The sequence below is a fragment of the Ovis aries genome, chromosome 7 (assembly GCF_016772045.2).
Source record: "Ovis aries strain OAR_USU_Benz2616 breed Rambouillet chromosome 7, ARS-UI_Ramb_v3.0, whole genome shotgun sequence".
NCBI classification, from domain to species: Eukaryota; Metazoa; Chordata; class Mammalia; order Artiodactyla; family Bovidae; genus Ovis; species Ovis aries.
In genome coordinates, this window is record NC_056060.1 from 44,208,005 (window position 1) to 44,229,358 (window position 21,354).

A 21,354-nucleotide genomic window follows, 5' to 3' on the forward strand; every position below is an offset into this window, starting at 1 on the left:
TTAAAAATAACCTCTAGGTCTACCCATGTTACTGCAAATGGCATTATTTCATTCTTTTTTATAGCTGAGTAATATTCCATTGTGTGTGTGTATATATATATACATAAATATATATCTTTATCTATTCATCTGTCCACAGACATATAGATTGCTTCCACATACTGGCTGTTACAAATAGCATTGCTATGAACTTTGGGATACACGTATCTTTGTGAATTAGTGTTTTTGTTTTCATTGTATATATACCTAGGAGTAGAATTGCTGGACTGGTCGGGCACGACTGAGCGACTTCACTTTCACTTTTCACTTTCATGCAGTGGAGAAGGAAATGGCAACCCACTCCAGTGTTCTTGCCTGGAGAATCCCAGGGATGGCAGAGCCTGGTGGGCTATGGGGTCACACAGAGTTGGACACAACTGAAGTGACTTAGCAGCAGCAGCAGCTCTGATTTTAGTTTTCTGAGGACCCTCCAGTGGCTGTACCAGTTAAAGCGTCTGTCTACAATGCGGGAGACCTGGGTTCGATCCCTGGGTCGGGAAGATCCGCTGGAGAAGGAAATGGCAGTCCACTCCAGTACTATTGCCTGGAAAATCCCATGAACAGAAGAGCCTGGTTGGCTACAGTCCATGGGGTCGCAAAGAGTCGGACACGACTGAGCGACTTCACTTACTTACTTACCAGTTATATGAGCACTTGGTTTTCTCCACAACCTCATCAACATTTGTTACTTATAGACTTTTTGATGCTAGCCATTCTGTCAGGTGTGAGGTGATAACTCACTGTAGCTTTGATTTGCATTTCTCTGATGATTAGCAATGTTGAGCATATTTTTATGTGCCTATTGGCATCTGTATATCTTCTTTTGAAAAACGTCTATTCAAGTCTTGTGCCCATTTTTAATAGGTTTTTTTTTTTTTGTATTGAGTTATATGAGCCGTTTATGTATTTTGGATATTCACTCCTTATCAGTCATATCATTTGTATTTTCTCCCATTCCACAGTTGTCTTTTTTCATTTTGTTGATGGTCTCCTTGCTCTGAAAAGGCTGACACCTCTAAGTTCCTTGTGGTACAGGTTTGCCATATGTCCTCACAACTGTGTGAGGAGGTCAGAGTGGCTGGCTTGTGCTTTATGGAAGGAACTGGAGCACAGAGAGGTTGTTGTTGTTCAGTCACTCAGTCGTGTCTGACCTTTTGCAACCCCATGGACTGCAGCACGCCAGGCTTCCTTGTCCTTCACCGTCTCCCAGAACTTGCTCAAACTCATGTCCATTGAGTCGTTGGTGCCATCCAACCATCTCATCCTCTGCTGACTCCTTCTCCTCCTGCCTTCAGGGTCAGCATCAGGGTCTTTTCCAATTAGTTGGCTCTTCGCATCAGGTGGCCAAAGCATTGGTGCTTCAGCTTCAGCATCAGTCCTTCCAACGAATATTCAGGGTTGATTTCCTTAGGATTGAATGGTTTGATCTCCTTGCTGTCCAAGGGACTTTCAAGAGTGTTGAGTTAAAAATTATGCCCATAGACATTCCTTAAAAATTGAAGGAACTTTCTGGTATACCAAGAAAATTCTCTTGTGTGTTTATGCTGTGTGTATCATCAGTAGTGTCTGACTCTTTGTGACTCCATGGATTGTAGCCTGCAAGGCTCCTCTGTCCATGGAATTTTCCAGGCAAGAATATTGCATTGGTTTACCATTTCCTTCTCCAAGGGATCTTCCCAGCCCAGGGATTGAACACACGTCTTCTTTGTCTCCAGAATTGGCAGGCGGATTCTTTACCACTGAGCCGCCTGAAAGTGAAGTCGCTCAGTCGTGTCCGACTCTTCGCGACCCCGTGGACTGTAGCCCACCAGGCTCCTCTGTCCATGGGATTCTCCAGGCAAGAACACTGGAGTGGGTTGCCATTTCCTTCTCCAGGGGATCTTCCCAACCCAGGGATCCAACCCGGATCTCCCACACATTGCAGGGAGATGCTTTATCCTCTGAGCCACCAGGTGCTGCTGCTGCTAAGTCACTTCAGTCGTGTCCAACTCTGTGCAACCCCATAGACGGCAGCCCACCAGGCTCCTCTGTCCCTGGGATTCTCCAGGCAAGAACACTGGAGTGGGTTGCCATTTCCTTCTCCAATGCATGAAAGTGAAAAGTGAGAGTAAAGTCATTCAGTCGTGTCCTACTCTTCGCAATCCCATGGACTGTAGCCCACCAGGCTCCTCCATCCATGGGATTTTCCAGGCAAGAGTACTGGAGTGGGGTGCCGTTGCAGGAAACCCACAAATCCTTGTACCCATGCCTCAACTGTGTCATGCCTAGAACCAGCCTTTATACCTCTCAGAAAACACTTTTGTCATCACTAACCATGCTGTGTTTCAGATTTTCAGACCTAGGCACTGGTAAGTCTTGAGGTTCTCATGGTGGGAGTGGTGGGTCACCCTGATGAAGTGGAAGACATTGCCCTGCCCTTAAGAAGATTAATCTATTTTGAGGGTGGGGAAAACAAACATGGGAAAGAAAAGGATACAAAGAGATAATTATCCCTTTGTGTACTCAACTTTGGAAGCTGACACATTCAGATCCCTGAGGGTTGGCATGGTCAGGGAAGGCTTCAGGGAGGAGTTAGAACTTGAATTTAACCAGAGATAGGATTTGAGTAGGCAGAATTTATCTCCGAATAGGCAAGCAGGAGAAGCCCTGAGGTGAGAATGAGTGTGTTGGGCTGATCCTACTGGGAAGCCAGAGTATCCATACAAGGGCTTTGGGACCTGGCCAAGGTGCTCAGGCTTGATGGGAAGGGAGAACAGGTCTTGAGCAGAGGAGAATGTGATGACATAAGTGTTTCAGGAAGATGGACTTGGGAATGTGTGGGGTGGACTGGGAGTGTAGATAGAGGACTGTGACCACGAATGCTGAGCAGGAGATTGTGCTAAAGGTTGCTGTTTAGTCACTTAAGTCATGTCTGACTCTGTGTGACCCTATGGACTGCAGCCTGCCAGTCTCATCTGTCCATGGGATTCTTTAGGCAAGAGTACTGGAGTGGGTTGCCATGCCCTCCTCCAGGGCATCTTCCCAGCCCAGGGATGAAACCTGGGTCTCCTGCATTGCAGGTAGATTCTTTGCTACTGAGCCACCAGGGAAGCCCAAAGGTAAGGTGTATTCATCTGTAAAAGTCTAGCTCTGCAGGGTGCTGGGCCTAAGGAGTCTAGTCTGTTTCATTCAGAACACATACACTGCAGCTCTGCTGTGTGTCCATCATGTGCCTGGGGATTCAAAGATGAGTGATTCTGGGCTCTGCTGGAGGATCTCACGGTCTAGTGAGGAAGAGAAATATACAAAGAGAGAATTTCGATAAGACTCGCTGAATGTCTTAGGACAGAGGGGTGCACCAGAGATGGGAACAGAGGAGGGCCTTGTGTCCAGGACACAAAGAACATTTCAAAGGAAAGATCAGTAGTGACTAAATAATTTCTGACTGACTTGCCTGTGCTTTGACAGAGAGGAAGTCTCACGTCTACAGACTGAGAAAAGGTTCCTGCCCTTTCTTCCCCATTGACTGTCAAGTTCTTGGTGATCTTGTAGCCCAGTGGCATGTGTGATGGGAACTGCTGACCCCTCTCCAAGTTCACTCCTGGTTGGGTGATTACAATTATCGATGAAAGCTAACAGTTGATCTAAGAAAGAAAAGGAAAATTTTATTCGAGCCAAATTGTACTATAATCTAAGAAGAGCATTCCAGAAAACTCCAAGAACTCTTCTGCCCATGAGGAATCAAAACACAGTTATGTAAGTTTTGTGAAACAGAGGGCGTTACACTACGTGACATATTATTTGCAGTTTACACAATCCAGATCTATGTGTCACTGTGGCCCCTTCTAAGATCAAAAAGGAGTGTTATCTTTTAAGGAGCTGTTGCTGGGAGAATGTTGCTCGTCATGGTTGAGCAGATATTTCTGCTGGTGAAGGAGGTTTGCTGATGTATAATGTGGATTCACAATGCTCATTAGAAAGGGAGAGAGGGGCCAAAGGGCAGAGAAAATTTTTAATGTTTAAATGTGCTTTGTCTTGCCATAACACATGAACTTTATTTCACATCGTCTTCTGTGGTACTGGTTGAGGGTATCCACGTGAGTGTTTATTTTCTCTCTCCTGCTTTTCTACTGTTAAATCAACACAGGAAGTTTTAAAAAGGAAATGTTCACTTAACGATTCATCATCCCAGCACATTTGTGCATCTGTATTCTCTACTACTTTTTGGCCACACAAGTATGTTTAAGCAAAACGAGAATAGTTATCAAACGGTACATACCATCTGCGCATATTCCCGTAACATTATTGTATAAACATGTCCCACCTGATGCTCCTGTTTATCATCTTGGTGTTTATGCCATCTTCCACTGCCTCCGGAACAGCTAATTACCACCCATTTCCTTCGTGGAAGATTTTTAGTTTGTTTCCAGATTTTCCTGGTCTGTGGAGCTATACTCTTTCTTTTGAGGTCTCTTCGTTGGCTACATTCCCAAAGAACCCTGCACTTGGATTCAGATAATCTGATTTATAATTCCAGATCTGCACCTAGTTAGCTCTGTGGCTTTAACTGTCTGAGCCTCAACTTTCTGGTCTGTGATAATACTGATCATGCAGGGTGTTGAGATATGAGCCAGGGCCAATAAAGGACCTTTCACGAAGGGCCTGCACATTCAGGCACAGCTGGTATCACCCAGTAGAAGCGTGTGAGTATTTTATGGTTCTCGTTTTATCTCTCTATATAGAGAGATAATTCACAGACCGTATAGTTCACTTATTTAGTGTATGTGCTGCCAAAGTGAACACGCAATTCACTCATTTATAGTGTACAATTCAGTGGCTTTTACTATATTCCCAGAATTGTGCATCATCACCGCCATCAATTAAGGACATTTCATTACCCTCAAAAAGAAACTCCATGCCCATTAACAAATTAATAGTCATTCCCCATTTCCCTCAATCCCTCCCGACTCTAGGCAATCGCTAAGCTACAGATTTTGTCTCTATGTATTTGCCTATTGTGGTCATTTTTTATAAATGGAATTGTATAATATGTGCTGTTTTATGACTGGCTTTTTTTTCCCTTTTCTTTGTTAATGCAACTTTTATTTCAGTAGACCAACAAGTTCTTACTAAGTACGTATTTTATGTGTTCTTTTCACTGATTCAGGCATCATATAGATGTAATGAAATAGTTCCTATTTGAAACGATTTGAGGGTCTCTTGCTTCCCTGGTGGCTCAGAGGTTATGAGGAAGATAGTTATCCAAAAGCAGCAATAGAATACTATGTGATAAGAACTGCAGCAGAAGTGTAAACCAAGTGGAAGAAGTGCAAAGAGAAAGGAAGAAAACTGAATTTACCAATTTACCTTAGAACTCTGACATTATAAGGAACACGTTTTATATATATATATATATAAACTCATTGGAAAAGACCCTGATGATGGAAAAATTGAGTGAAGAGGAGACGGGGGCAGCAGAGGATGAGATAGTTGGATGGCATCATTGACTCAATGGACATGAGTTTGAGGAAACCTAGGGAGGTAGTGATAGAGAAGCCGGGCATACTGCAGTCCATGGAGTCATGAAGAGTCGGACACGACTTAGTGACCCAACAACAACAACATCAACAGTATGCCTGCTGCTGCTGCCGCTGCCGCTGCTAAGTCGCTTCAGTCGTGTCCGACTCTGTGCGACCCCGTAGACGGCAGCCCACCAGGCTCCCCCATCCCTGGGATTCTCCAGGCAAGAACACTGGACTGGGTTGCCATTTCCCCCTCCAATGCGTGAAAGGGAAAAGGGAAAGTGAAGTCGCTCAGTCGTGTCTGACTCTTAGCGACCCCATGGACTGCAGCCACCAGGCTCCTCCGCCCATGGGATTCTCCAGGCAAGAACACTGGAGTGGGTTGCCATTTCCCTCTCCAATGCGTGAAAGGGAAAAGGGAAAGTGAAGTCACTCAGTCGTGTCTGACCCTCGACACCTTGGACTGCAGCCCACCAGGCTTCTCCGCCCATGGGATTTTCCAGGCAAGAGCGCTGGAGCGGGGTGCCAGTGCCTCCTCCGAACAATGCATGCATGCATATATGTGTGCACATACGCATGTATACAGGCTTCCCTGGTGGCTCAGTGGTAAAGAAGCTGCCTGCCAATGCAGGAATGGCTGGCTTCTTTCACTTAGCATGTTTTCAAGGCTCCACGTTGTCACATGTATCTACACTTCATTCCTTTGAGTTGCCGAATACTGTTCCATTGCATGGATATAGGACCTTTTGTTTATTCATGCATCTGTTGATGGATATGTAGGTTGTGTGGTTCTTGATATGCAGTGCTAACTTTTGTTGTTCAGTCACTAAGTCGTGTCCGACTCTGCTACCTTGTGGACTGTAGCACGCCAGCCTTCCCTGTCCTCCAGCATCTCCCAGAGTTGGCTCAGACTCATGTTCATTGAGTTGGTGATGCCATCCAACCATCTCATCCTCTGTCGCCCCCTTCTTCTCCTGACTTCCATCTTTCCCAGCGTCAGGGTCTTTTCCAATGAGTCAGCTCTTTGTTTCAGATGGCCAAAGTATTGGAGCTTCAGCTTCAGCATGCAGTGTTAATTGGCATCTATCAAATACTATTGCATGCCGCAAATTCTTGATGTGCCAAAAAACTGATACCTTTTTCATCATAGCAGTCAAACTGTAGAAATTAGGTGACCACTGGGACAACCATTGGAGAGCTGTCCCCATGAGTTATGAGGAATTCCGGGCCAAGTAAGCACACACCCTCTAAGAAGGTACCTTTGCCTTCTTTCCTAGAGCTTTCTCCAGGCCTGGGAGATCAGAGGAAGCAACCCCTTCAGAAGGCAGAGAAGGCTTCCTGGAGGAAGGGCCCTTCAAGGATGGAAAGTCTGACTGGAGCTAGGAGGAGATGGACATTTTGGGCAGGTGTGAGCAGGGGACCGGTTGCCATGATAGGAGAGTGGAGGCAAGAGTTAGGGGTCCTGGAAGCTGCAGGGGCCAGATTATAGGCTAAGGGGATCTTATACCTTCCATCATTTGGAGGGAGGGGGTATATGAGAGGGTTGTGTGCTGACAAGCATGGTGGCGTGAGGATGGCTTGCCACTGACTTGAAGCTTGCCTCCTTCCCTGCAGCTTGCCTCCTTCCCTGCAGCTTGCCTCCTTCCCTGCAGCTGGCAGAGGTTTTTCTGAGTGAGGTTCAAGCTTCTCTGCATGTTCAGTGGCTTCCTGGAGCTGGGCTACCCACAAGTAGCCTGTGGGCGGGAGGGAAGAACAGTCTCCACTTCCTTCTTGGCTCCCTGTGAGATGGATGTAATCTGGACGTGGCTTTCTCCTCTCCCAGCTGCCATGTAGGCGCCGCGGCTGAGCTGTCTGAAACATGAGGCAGGGTGGAGGGGGTGAGAACAGGGTTGCCTGTCAGGAGTCCTGTCTGGCCCTGGCTCTGTTACTGCCCAGGAGAACGGAGGACTCCGTCTGGGCCATTCCCTTTGCTGGTCCCTGCTTTCCCCACCTGTAAAGGGAGGGTGATGGTGATAAGTTCCCTTTACTTCCACCATCCCATGAGTTCTGCAGAATTTTATTGTGTACTGGGGGATCTCCAACAGCTTTCCTTGGGGGGGTCTCTGTCCTGCTTTGGAGGGGGTGGGTCGTGGCTTCTCTGGAGGGTCTTGATATAGCTGCTGGGACTGAACATCTTTAGGTATTGGAGGAGTGGGGAATGTTGGTGCCAGGGGCTGATAGATATTATATAGACCAGGATATAACAGGAGGAGAGAATGTTCTGGTGTCTTTCTGCCACCTGACCAGTTACCCTGGAGGGCTGTGGCCTCTGATGGCAAGGGCCAGTTCTCTGACTCTGGCCTGTTTGGGGTAAATTGGCAAAAGCTACATATGTCAGATTCAGTGGTGGTGCCTCTGTGGCAGCAGAGGGGTCAGGGCTGGCCCAGGGAAGCTGGGGCCAAGTGTAGTGGGCAGGGACCACTTGGTGTGGGTTGATCCTGAAGCTGTCATGGGCATGAGGGGTTGCCAGGAGATGACATGAGCAGAGAGATGCTGGGCAGGCTGGTCCTGCCCGCTGACTGACGTTTACGTGGGATGGGTCTGGTTCTGCTCGCATCCAGTGCTTCACTTCCCTCTTTTGTGGGCAAAGATGGTTTCTTTTTTTTTTTTTTCCTTCCTGCCCCCACCTTGGCCATCTCTCTCCCAGTGTTTTCTATCGGCTTCGAGCAGGAGAGACTCTGGGCACGCTGGTCTAAGCCCAGTCCCATTTTGGGAGGTTGTTCCTGCCTTCTGGGTTGTTCCAGGCTTTCCTTTATCCATCTTCTCCAGCACCTGCGCATCTTCCCTGACCTGCACATGGGATTCCTGGACCAGCAGCTGGGATTTAAGTCAAGGGCAGATTATGTTTCTCTTCTTGTTTCCAATATCTGTGGTGACTGTATTTACTAACTCCCTGATCAAAACACATAGCCTCACACACAGAGCCTGAGTGTAGAACAAGATGTTCACTATTGCTGCTAGGCAGGATGATTTGCCATGAGCTGCCTGGATACCTCCCTTACTGACAGCCTCCTGGCTTCTGCAGCACCACAAGTAGGAATATCCCTCAGAGGTAAGTATTGGACCTACTCAGAAGATGTGCTTGTCCCATTAAAGGCAAAAGCTTTACCCTTGTTGTTATTGTTCAGTCACTAAGTCATGTCTGACTCTTTGTGACCCCATGGACTGTGGCATGCCAGGCTTCCCTGTTCTTCACCATCTCCCAGAATTTGCTCAAACTCGTGTCCATTGAGTGGGTGATGCCATCCAACCATCTCCTCCTTTGTTGTCCCCTTGTCCTCTTGCCCTCAATATTTCCTTACATCAAGGTCATTTCCAATGAGTCAGCTCTTCGCATCAGGTGGCCAAAGTACTGGAGCTTCAGTTTCATTATCAGTCCTTCCAGTGACTATTCAGGGTTGATTTCCTTTAGGGTTGACTGGTTTGATCTCCTTGCAATCTAAGGGACTCTCATGAGTCTTCTCCAGCACCACAGTTTGAAAGCATCAGTTCTTCAATGCTCAGCCTTCTTTATGGTCCAACTCTCACATCCATACATGACTACTGGAAAAACCATAGCTTTGACTCTATGGATCTTTGTCAATAAAGTGATGTCTCTGCTTCTTAATATGCTGTCTAAGTTTGTCATAGCTTTCCTTCCAAGGAGCAAGTGTCTTTATTTCAAGGCTGCAGTCACCATCCACAGTGATTCTGTAGCCCAAGAAAATAAAATCTGTCACTGTTTCCACTTTTTCCCCAACTATTTGCTATGAAGTGATAGGACTGGATTCTATGATCTTAGTTTTTTGAATGTTGAGTTTTAAGCCAGCTTTTTCATTTGCACTAACCTTAAGTACTGGCTTTGGGTCAGAGCAGGACAGCAGATAGACCAGCTGAGCAACTGCTTTGGGCTTAGTTTTCTGGCCTGGGGGTGGGGCTTTGCTAGTCACCTTCCTTACTTATGTAAGTACTGGAGTATTAGGTAAGAGTGTTTTGAAGAGCTCGTCTAAAAGGAGCTTTGGGAGGAGATGGAATTAATGTTTCAGATTAGGAAAGAAAGAGAAGCCATCACTAAGTTGGGCCCTAAAGCCAGAAATCTGTGGCTGCTGGGAGGGAGGGTGCAAGTCCCAGAGTGTGGGATCCTTGGGTCGTATCTCTGGCTGACTCAGGAGGTGGTTCTGCATGTGCTCAGTGCATTTGTGTGTGTGTGTGTGTGTGTGTGTGTGTGTGTGTGTGTGTGTGTGTGTCCCAGGCCTGTGAGAAAGTCCACTGCCAAACCAGCCAGCAGATTCTAGTAAGGCCTGGCAGATGTGGCATGCATATGCGGCAATAACAACTTGCAAAGTCTGTTTCCTGCTGAGATCAAAATCCTCAACACTCTTCTGATCTAAACAAAGCTGTCTCATCCAGGCAAAGGTATCAGCATGAGGCAGGTCATATTTGATGATGATGATTTTAAAAAAGAAAAGAACCCCCTATTGACTTAATGAATCTAGGCATTGATCATCAGAAGCTGTTAATATCACTGAGAGAGAGACAGCCAGACAGCCATATTATGTGCTTCCAACCTCCTGATGGAAGCGCATAATATCACCTGGGGAGTTTTGCCAGAAACTCAAACTTGAATCTGATTTAGCATCTCCATCCAACTACACATTTACAGGATATATAGGGGACAAGGAAATGGCAACCCATTCCAGTATTCTTGCCTGGAGAATCCTGTGGACAGAGGAGCCTGGTGGGCTGCTGTCCGTGGGGTCGCATAGGGTCGGACATGACTAAAGCGACTTAGCATGCATGCATAGGGGACAACAGAGCATGCTAAACAACACCATGGGGACATAATCAACAAACCCCAGACTGTGGGAGGCTCTAGTCACAGTATCTCTAGTATATTCAACAAATGGACTGTGAGAGAAAGAGAAGTGGGGCAGGGAGGAACCTATGGATTAAAAGAGGTTTTAATCTTTTAAGGAATATTTTCGGGCTTCTCGGGTGGTGCTTCAGTTCAGTTCAGTCGCTCAGTCGTGTCCGACTCTTTGCGACCCCATGAATGGCAGCACGCCAGGCCTCCCTGACCATCACCATCTCCCGGAGTTCACTCAGACTCACGTCCATCGAGTCTGTGATGCCATCCAGCCATCTCATCCTTGGTCGTCCCCTTCTCCTCCTGCCCCCAATCCCTTCCAGCATCACAGTCTTTTCCAATGAGTCAACTCTTCTCATGAGGTGGCCAAAGTACTGGAGTTTCAGCTTCAGCATCATTCCTTCCAGAGAAATTCCAGGGCTGATCTCCTTCAGAATGGACTTGTTGGATCTCCTTGCAGTCCAAGGGACTCTCAAGAGTCTTCTCCAACACCACAGTTCAAAAGCATCAATTCTTCGGCACTCAGACTTCTTCACAGTCCAACTCTCACATCCATACACGACCACAGGAAAAACCATAGCCTTGACTAGACGGACCTTTGTTGGCAAAGTAATGTCTCTGCTTTTTCAATATGCTATCTAGGTTGGTCATAACTTTTCTTCCAAGGAGTAAGTGTCTTTTAATTTCATGGCTGCAATCACCATCTGCAGTGATTTTGGAGCCCAAAAAATAAAGTCTGCCACTGTTTCCACTGTTTCCCCATCTATTTCCCATGAAGTGATGGATCGGATGCCATGACCTTCATTTTCTGTATGTTGAGCTTTAAGCCAACTTTTTTACTCTCCTCTTTTACTTTCATCAAGAGGCTTTTCAATTCCTCTTCACTTTCTGCCATAAGGGTGGTTTCATCTGCATATCTGAGGTTATTGATATTTCTCCCGGCAATCTTGATTCCAGCTTGTGTTTCTTCCAGTCCAGCATTTCTCATGATGTACTCTGCATAGAAGTTAAATAAGCAGGGTGACAATATACAGCCTTGACGTACTCCTTTTCCTATTTGGAACCAGTCTGTTGTTCCATGTCCAATTCTAACTGTTGCTTCCAAACCACCTGACCTGCCTCTTGAGAAATCTGTATACAGATTTCCAGGTTCACCCATGTTGCTGCAAATGGCATTATTTTATTTTTTATGGCTAATATTCCATTGTATATATGTACCTCATGTCTTTTATTCATTCGTTGATGGACATTTATGTTACTTCTGTGTCTTGGCTACTATAAATAGTACTGCAGTGAACATCGTAACCCTGACATTCTTTTTTTCACCCTGACATTCTTAACCAGCATGAATCATGTAGTTCCATGGTCTAGAGAAATGAAGGGAACATAGACTGTATCTGGCCCAGTGATTTTCAAGCTGTATCCCTGAGAACCCAGGTCCCCCAGAGCCACCACTGGGAAAGGCGGGAGAGAAGTTGAGCCTGTGGCTCCCCCACCTCTAGTGTTTCTGTTTTCATCTCTGTTACACGTTGGGCTTTCCTAATTAAGAAGTTAGAAGACTATGGATCTCAGTCATCTCATTTAAAATAGGGGAACTAAGGCCCATCTAGTCAAGGCTATAGTTTTTCCAGTGGTCATGTATGGATCCTGAGTCATCTGACTTCTGGGATCACACATCCCTGTGGTAGATGAGTCACTCCAGGGGTCCAGGATAGGGCCTGTGGGTGTGCAGGCCTATCTTAAAGGTCTATAATCACCTGTGACTGTCCTGGGTTGGGAAGATCCCCTATCGAGAAGGGATAGGCTACCCACTCCAGTATTCTTGGGCTTCCCTGGTGGCTCAGACAGTAAAGAACTTCCCTGCAATGTGGGAGATCTGGGTTTGATCCCTGGGTTGGGAAGATCCCCTGGAGGAGGGCATGGCAACCCATTCCAGGGGTTGCCATATTCTGGCCTGGAGAATCTCCGTGGACAGAGGAGCCTGGCAGGCTACAGTCCGTGGGGTCGCACAGAGTTGGACATGACTGAGTGACTAAGCACAGCACAGCACCTGTGACTGCGGTAGAAAGGAACATGAAGGGATCAGCTGATGACCTGTCTTTGGATGGAATAAATAGTAAGTAGAAACCTAGCTTGATTTCCCTCTTGTGGCCAAGTTCCCAGCAGACTCTGGTGATATTTGAGGATGGGTCAAACTCAACCCTACTTGGCTTTGTAAGTGAATGAGATTCTGACTTTCTATCTCATCATCTCTCTCCAGGCCTCTGAGTCAGTTTTCCACCAGTTTCCCTCTACTCTTAACGAGGAGGTCAACATTTAGAGTAAAGCTCTGGAGCCAGTCCCTCCAGGTTCAAATTCTGGCTTTGCCCCTTTCTGGCTGTGTGACTAGAGAATTGCTTCTCCTGTCTGTGCTCCAGTAGCCTCATCTGTAAACAGGAGGCAGTAATGGTGTCCTCCTTGTAGGGTTGGTAAGACTACTAAGCATGTTAAATACATTTTAGAATTGTGCCTAAAATATAGAAAGAAATACTCATCATTATTTTTGAAAATAGTGAAAAGTCTTAAAAAGCTAAAAATAGAGTTGCTGTATTATCCTGCAATCCCAGTCTTGGGCATATATCCAAAGAAAACTCTGATTTCAAAAGATACATGCACCTCAGTGTTCACAGCAGCACTATTTACAATAGCCAAGATATGGCAGCAACCTAGGTGTCCATTGCCAGATGAATGGATAAATAAGATGTGATATATATAGAACATATAAAATGGAATACTACTCAGCCATAAAAAACATGCCGTTTGTAGCAATATGGATGGACCTAGAGACTATTATAAATGCAGTAAGCCAGACAGAGAAAGACAAATATCATATGTTGCTTATATGTGGAATCTTAGAAAATGAATACAAATGAACTTGTTTAGAGGACAGAAACAGACTCACAGCCTTAGAAAACAAATTTATGGTTACCAAAATGGGGGGAGGGATAAAGTAGGAGTTTAGGATTAAAATAGACACACTACTATATATAAAATAGATAACCATCAAGGACCTACCGTATAGCACAGGGAAGTATACTCAGCATCTTATAACCTATAATGGAAAAGAATCTCTAAAAGGACATTTATATATGAATCATTTTGCTGTACATTTGAAACCAGTACAACATTGTAAATTAACTATACTTCAATTAAAATATAGTGAAAAGTTTTTATAAGTAGACCTGGATATGACTACAAAATAATGAATGATTGGTTGTTGTTGTTTTTAAACAAACTGGAGAATCTTCCAAGGACCCTGTCAAGTCTGGAAAGAGCTCTGAAATTCCTTCCCGAGAATTGCCTTCTGGACCAGACTGCAGACTGTACAAGACAGTCAGTTACACTGTGGTCTCACTTTATGAAACTTTGGTCAACTCTAATCCTTTGTTAAATGGAGCTGTGTGTGTGTGTGACTTTTTCTATTAATATATATTCTTAAATTTTATCTTACTTTTGGCTGCACAGGCTCTTCGTTGCTGCATGCTGACTCTCTGCTTATGGCAGCTGGAGCCACTCTCTACTTGCAGTGCGCAGGCTTCTCATTGTGGCGGCTTCTCTAGTTGCAGCACGCAGCCTCTAGGGAACCTGGGCTTCAGTAGTTGCAGTGTGCAGGCTTAGCTGCTCCACAGCATGTGGGATCTTAGTTACCACACAAGGGATTGAACCCATGTCCCCCACATTGGCAGGTGGATTCTTAACCACTAGAACACCAGGAAAGTCCCTGCATGACCTTTTCAATTGGCAGATTAAAAGAAAACAAGATGACATCAGGAATCTAGTTTGTATTTAGACGCAGGATCCCAGTTTCTCATACCCACAGTTCAGTTTCCAGGCCTGTCCAATGAGAGAAGATCAGTTCAGTTCAGTTCAGTTGCTCAGTCATGTCTGACTTCTTGTGACCCCATGAATTGCAGCACACCAGGCCTCCCTGTCCATCACCAACTCCCGGAGTTCACTCAAACTCATGTCCATCAAGTCAGTGATGCCATCCAACCATCTCATCCTCTGTCTTCCCCTTCTCCTCTAGCCTTCAATCTTTCCCAGCATCAGGGTCTTTTCAAATGAGTCAGTTCTTTGCATCAGGTGGCCAAAGTATCAGAGTTTCAGTTTCAGCATCAGTCCTTCCAGTGAATATTCAGGACTGATTTCCTTTAGGACAGACTGGTTGGATCTCCTTGCAGTCCAAGAGACTCTTAAGAGTCTTCTCCAACACCACAGTTCAAAAGCATCAATTCTTCGGCATTCAGCTTTATGGTCCAACTCTTACATCCATACATGACTACTGGAAAACCATAGCCTTGACTAGATGGACCTTTGTTGGCAAAGTAATGTCTCTGCTTTTTAATATGCTGTCTAGGTTGGTCATAACTTTTATTCCAAGGAGTAAGCACCTTTTAACTTCATGGCTGAGTTCTGCTAAATCTGCTAGTTGATCATCCATTCAAAAATGTTTGTTAACCGTTATGTACAAATCACTGTGGGAGCTCTGGAAGACACATGATAAATAAGAGAACTTAAGGCCTTTAAAGACCTGTTAATCTTCAAAAACATATTTGGTTAAAACATGAATACAGGATATTGTTCATTTTTAGGGAAGATAAAGCAGATTCATGTTCCCAACAAGAAGGCCTCAATCAAAAGCAAATTTCTGATGAACTCTGTTATTAAACATTTAAAATACCAGATTGCCCTTTTCTGTATACACTGCAGTTAATCCATGTTGAGCTGCAACATTTCCACCACTTGTGGATCCTAAGTGCCGCGTTGTAGGTTGCATATGCCACTTTCTTCCAGGACCCTAAGCTTGGCTCTTCCTCTGTAATGAAAGCGAAAGTGAAGTCGCTCAGTCATGTCCCACTCTTTGTGACACCGTGGACTGTAGCCTACCATGCTCCTACATCCATGGGATTTTCCAGGCAAGAGTACTGGAGTGGTTTGTCATTTCCTTCTCCAGAGGATCTTCCCAACCCAGGGATCAAACCTGAGTCTCCCGCGTTGTAGGCAGAAGGCAATGGCACCCCACTCCAGTACTCTTGCCTTGCAAATCCTATCGACAGAAGAGCCTGGTAGGCTGTAGTCCATGGGGTTGCTAGGAGTTGGACACAACTGAGAGACTTCACTTTCACTTTTCACTTTTATGCACTGGAGAAGGAAATGGCAACCTACTCCAGTGTTCTTGCTTGGAGAATCCCAGGGACGGGGGAGTCTGGTGGGCTGCCGTCTATGGGGTCGAACAGAGTCAGACACAACTGAAGCGACTTAGCAAAGTGTTGTAGGGAAATCCTCTGTAATAGGAGTCAGTAATACCTGTCCCCAGGGCATCCTGGGGATTTGGTGAGTATTAAATAAAAGAACGCACATAAAACCACTTTGTAAATCATAATCCTACTCTTCAAGGGTTACTTACTGTTCACAGAAGGAGTCATTCAACATATTTTTATTCATTTGCATCTGCTCATTATACTGCCTTTTCCAAGGTATGAAAACAGTGCCATAGGTCCAGATTTCCAGCAAGAAGGACCAGAACCAAAGAGGATTTGAAGGGAATTTGCAGTACCCAGGATTCCATTAAGTAGTGGGTTGAGGGTTTGCTGTAATATTTACTAAATCAGCACTTCTCAAACTTTAGTACACACGTGAATCACCTGGGAGTCACGTTCACATACAGATTCTGAATCAGTGGTGCTGGGGTCGGGTCTGAGATTCTGCTCTTCTGCCAGACTCCCCAGTAAAATCAATGCTGCTGGTCCAAGGACCGCACTTGGAGGAACAATGTTCCAAGGTTCATAATCAGCAGAGGAGAGAAGGTGCAACCCCGGGCTCCAGGAGGTAGATCTCCAGGAAGTCTGTGTCGGGAGCTGTGGCTGCAACTCTGTGCCCTCACTTCCTTTCCATCCCCTCCCGGAAGAGGCTGTTGTCTTCCTGAGCTGTGCATTTGCTCTGAATGTTGGAGGGAGAAAATGTGCATTGTGAGTACTTGGGGAAAGGAGGAGGAAAGAGGGAGATTACCCCATCATATATAGTAACTGTTCTTGTAGGTGACACGCTACGTTTCTCCCTGGTGGGATGGTGATCCAGAGATAGCGCAGTGAGCCAGTTCCTGCCTCCAGCATCTGATGAGGCAGCACAGCAGAATCCAGTGTAGACCAGAACTTTTTTTTGTTGGGGGGGGGGGCTACCAGTGGAGGTAGATGAAGAGTATTGACTTAGGTGTTTCAAAGAACTGAGGAGTAAGCAATCAGAGGGTGCTCCCACCACCAACCCCCCTTTTTCTGCCAGCTTGCTAGCACTGGCAAAGCACTTGCTAGCACTTTGCCATCATGCTGCCTGCTAGCAGCCCCAAAACTTCCCCTGCAGGGTCTGTCTTGTTCTTCATCTAAGTACCTTAGCTCTCCTCACCCCAACATTATTCCTTCTTCTCCTATTACATCAAAATTCCCTCTTTTTTTCTCCCAGCGTAGCTGAATTCTGTCAGTTGCTGGGAAGGCAATCTAATCCAACTAATTCATATTAAGGTATTTTGTTGTTGTTGTTTTAATCACTAAGTCATGTCCGACTCTTTTGCAATCCCTGGTGGACTGTAGCCCGCCAGGCTCCTCTGTCCATGGGATTCTCCAGGCAAGAATACTGGAGTGAGTTGCCATTTCCTTCTCCAGGGGATCTTCCTGACCCAGGGACCGAACCTGTGTCTCCTACATTGCAGACAGATTCTTTACCACTGAGACACCTGGGAAGCCCCTGTATTAAGGCATACATGACTGTTAATCCAACTAACTGTAAGTTTTGATGAGCTATGATACACATGGATTTCTCTCCACTTCTCCCCCTGCAGGTTGACAGAGCCAAAGCCCTAGGGAGACCTGAAGCCTTGCAGAGATCTCTTTTGCTATACATGATGATACCTCAGGAGTCTTAAGTATGAGGACAAAATCTAGGTATACCTGGTACAGGTGTGTTTGTTCAGGAGGAAAGCTTTCCTTTCCTCCCCTACAGGCCACCAGTAAAAGCAGGAGGCTGTGATATAAAGGGAAGTTTGCTGTAGTGGTGTAACTTTCACACTGAGTCCTATGGTGCATTCTTAGGGGCTGTCACGCATATGTGTGTGTGTATGTGTGTGTGTGTGTGTGTGTGTGTGTGTGTGTGTGTGTATAGTGACCAAGAAATGCTTTGTGCTGCTCCCCTTTGATCTGTCTTGTATTTTAAACTTCTGTGTGAAGTTTATTTGAAAAAAAAAAAGTGATCTTAAATCTGAGAAGGCTTATAAGCAATTGCTTCAGGTGAGCAGAGCTGAAATGGGGCAGGGGGCTATTGATTCCACTCTAGGGCTTTCTGTGCAATTTCATTTCTATTTATCCATGTTTGTGTGTAGTCCTTTGCTTCAGATTTTAAAAAATGAATAATGAAAGGAAAAAGCTTTGCTACTAGAAAAAATTTGGAACTCCTTGCCAAGTAAAAAGACAGAATAGGTTTTGGGAGACCTGGGGTCTCTGGCTGCTGTGCTGTAAGCTTCTCTGTGACCCTGGGCAAGCTCTGAATTTCCTCAACTGTGAAACGTGTCCTTCCTCTCCCCTGTTTGACCCTGAGATTCTGTGAGAAACAGCTGTTGGCAGCTGTTGGCAGCTGTGGGAGCAGGACTGTCCCTCCTAGACCCCACTGTGCCCTGGAAAGGCCTGGGTCTGACCCCTAGCCTGTGGGTTGACCTGACCCCCAGCCCCAGCCTGGCAGATGATTTATCGGCTGGAGAGGAAGGGAAATTTTGACCAAATTGCTCCATGCTTTATTTACCTCAGGGATCTGTGGGGAGAGTTCTTACAGAACAAAGAGTGATTGGGCAGGTTTCCAGCAGAGTGGATGGGCAGTGCTCCTGAGCTGAGTTTAGTCTGTGTACGGATGTGAGAGTTGGATCATAAAGAAGGGTGAGTGCCAAAGAATTGATGCTTTCAACCTGTGGTGTTGCAGAAGACTCTTGAGAGTCCCTTGGACAGCAAGGAGATCAACCCAGTCCATCCTAAAGGAAATCAACCCTGACTATTCATTGGAAGGATTGATGCTGAAGCTGAAGCACCAATACTTTGGCCACTGATGTGAAGAACTGACTCATTTGAAAAGACCCTGATGTTGGGAAAGATTGAGGGCAGAAGAAGAAGGGGGTGACAGAGGATATGATGGTTGGATGCCATCACTGACTCAGTGGATGTGAGTGTGAGCAAACTCCGGGAGATGGCGAAGGACAGGGAAGCCTGGCATGCTGCAAGCAGTCCGTGAGTTAGCAAAGAATCAGATACAACTTAGGGACCAAACAACAACAACAGAAGTGCTTACTGTGTACTGTTTGGAGGCTTGGGTTTCCTGTGGGTAAAGAGAAGTTCCACAGGACAGCTCTGCCTTTAAAGAGCCAGAGAGAAAAGACACACCAAATGTTTAGTTTAGAAAAGAGGTTTGCGGGGGAGTACCTTCTGCAAATACTTGCTGGTTCTTACATGAGTGAGGAAGTGCATCTTCATCTCTGTGTTCTCAGTGTCTGCACGCAAGACTCCAGTAGTCAACTCATATTTACTGAGCGCTTCTAGATGCCCAAAGACAGAACCATCCCTGTTTTTCAGGCATTTTCAACCCTGGGGGCAAGTGTGGGGCGGTGGGGATTCAGGGGAGTAGACAGAATAACCCAGGGCAGTAAGAGCCGTGGTGGACGATGAATCATCCACACAGAGACATCTGTTGTTATGGTCAAGGCAACCTCAGCGCTCCTGGCTGGGCTTCCTGGCACTTCGCCTGGGTCCATTCTGGGGGTGGGCCCACCTAGAAGAGACCTAGGGACCCAGGCAGAGAGCTCCGCCTATGTGGAGACCCGTCTCTGTGCATACATGAGCCTCATCATCCAGACCCAGCCTCTGGTAGGAGACCCCGAAGCATGTCTGTCCTAGGGTGAACAGCGGGCTGGCAGGAGGGCTGAGGGACACCGTCCATCTCCTGGCTGACCGGGGATGTGCTGTGTTGAGACACTGCCCTGAGGGAGCGCCGGGACCTGCCCGCTCTCAAGACTGGAGCAGGAATGTGCCTGTCTCACCAGTCCAGGCCCCATCTGGGGGCCCTGGGTGCTCTGTGGGTCTGTGTCTCTGAGTAAGGAGGTGATTTCTGGGATACTCTGGAGCAGGAAGGGGCAGCCTGTGGCCAGGGTGAAAACATCTGTTCTGAACCTTGATACCTATTGTCTGATTTATTGCTCCTTCACCTTTTAGAAACTGTTTATCAAGCACCAAGGATATGCCAGGTTTATGCTGTTTTCACATTTCTCTAATTAAAATTTCTCAACCGTTCTATAAGTTAGTGTATTATTTTCATTTGACAGGTGAGGAAACTGAAGCGTGACGAGCTATAACTAAACTCATATTTATCAGTGTTACCATGTGCCAGATACCGTTCTGGGCATTTGCAGGTAGCAGGGCATTTAATCTGCATCATAGCCTCTGAGGTGGTTGTCATCTCTGTGTGCTGATGTGGGAACAGAGGCACAGAGAAGCTAAGAAACTCACCCAAGTTTCCAGAGCCTGCTGGAAACAGAGCTGGCTTAGGGTTATCCTGGCGTCCTTCCCAGATCTGAGCCCCCAGCCTTCAGAGCCCTCCAGCGTGGGCCGTGTGGGCGACGACAACGATACCCTGCAGCAGCTGGTGAGGCAGGCCTGACTGGTGGGCTTCTAGAGGGAAGTGGCCGGGTTAGATGCCAGGACCTGTTCTGGGTTGCAGTCTGGGTAGAAAAACAGGTCATGTCAGAGGTGACACATACCTTCCTGATGACGTCTTGACAATTATGCTTGAAATTAGGTGCCAAATCCTGTAATGACTTAGAGTGGACTTAGAGGAACCGGGAAGGATTGGCAGCCTCCAGGGCACCTGGTATGCTAACTGGGGCTAGTGGTGACAGTGGTGGGAGGAGGGTGGCCCAAGCTGTGACTCGGAGAAGCTTGCCCAACAGAGGCTTTGGCTTCTGCAGGGAAGGTGGGGCTGGGTGGAGGAGAGTTTGGACAGATATCTGCTTCTAAGAGGGCTTGGACCTGTTCTCTTTTCCTGGTCCCACTCTCCAGGGTTGTGGGCATAGGGAGGATAGTGAGTGAACTGAGAGTTGCTGTCATGTCCAACTCTTTGCAACCCCATGGACTATAGAGTCCATGGAATTCTCCAGGCCAGAATACTGGGGTGGGTAGCCTTTCCCTTCTCCAGGGGATCTTTGCAACCCAGGGATCGAACCCAGGTCTCCTGCATTTCAGGCGGATTCTTTACCAGCTGGGCCACGAGGGAAGCCCAAGAATACTGGAGTGGGTAGCCTATCCCTTCTCCAGCGGATCTTCCCGACCCAGGAATCGAACTGGGGTCTCCTGCATTGCAGGCAGATTCTTTACCAACTGAGTTATGATATGGATCTAAAGTCAAATCCATTTGAGGGCACGGATGAGGAAGTAAGCCCCCTGTGAGCATGGGGCCCAAGGGGCATGGGAGTTGGCATCATTTTCTTCCTATGGGAAATGCCTTCTGCTCTGCAGCTGATCAAATTGGCCATTGGGATGGACTGCGTAAATGGCTGTATGGGTAGTCCTGCCTGGGACAAGCCTCTTTAACAGTTTTGGGCCCCCTTTAGCCAACTGTGAAATAGCCAAGTTCTGCTTCTGCAGGCGTGCTCGACAGCTCCCTATCTTTCTCCATGCCACAGTAATGGCAACACAGGACCACCTATAGTTAGTTCCTCCTGCCCATGTATGGTAAGAACTTGAGGCAACCTACAGCACAAGGCACACAGAATTTGAAAATAAAGGTGGAGATCAAAAGACACATGACCTCTAGAAGATTACGATTTATCAATTCTGTGGCAAAGCTTGGACATCTCATTTCTACCAA

The 21,354-nt window shown here is 46.5% G+C and overlaps 1 protein-coding gene and 1 long non-coding RNA gene across 6 annotated transcripts in view; both read left to right on the plus strand.

Moving 5' to 3' along the window:
• Positions 1–21,354, plus strand: part of DAPK2 (death associated protein kinase 2) — a 132,950-nt gene that overhangs the window by 40,833 nt on the left and 70,763 nt on the right. The gene's annotated exons all lie outside the window — the stretch shown is intronic.
• LOC132660038 (uncharacterized) lies at positions 5,383–19,787 on the plus strand. The gene is made up of 2 exons (XR_009601203.1): positions 5,383–16,433; positions 17,297–19,787. It is a non-coding gene; the product is annotated as an uncharacterized LOC132660038 (long non-coding RNA).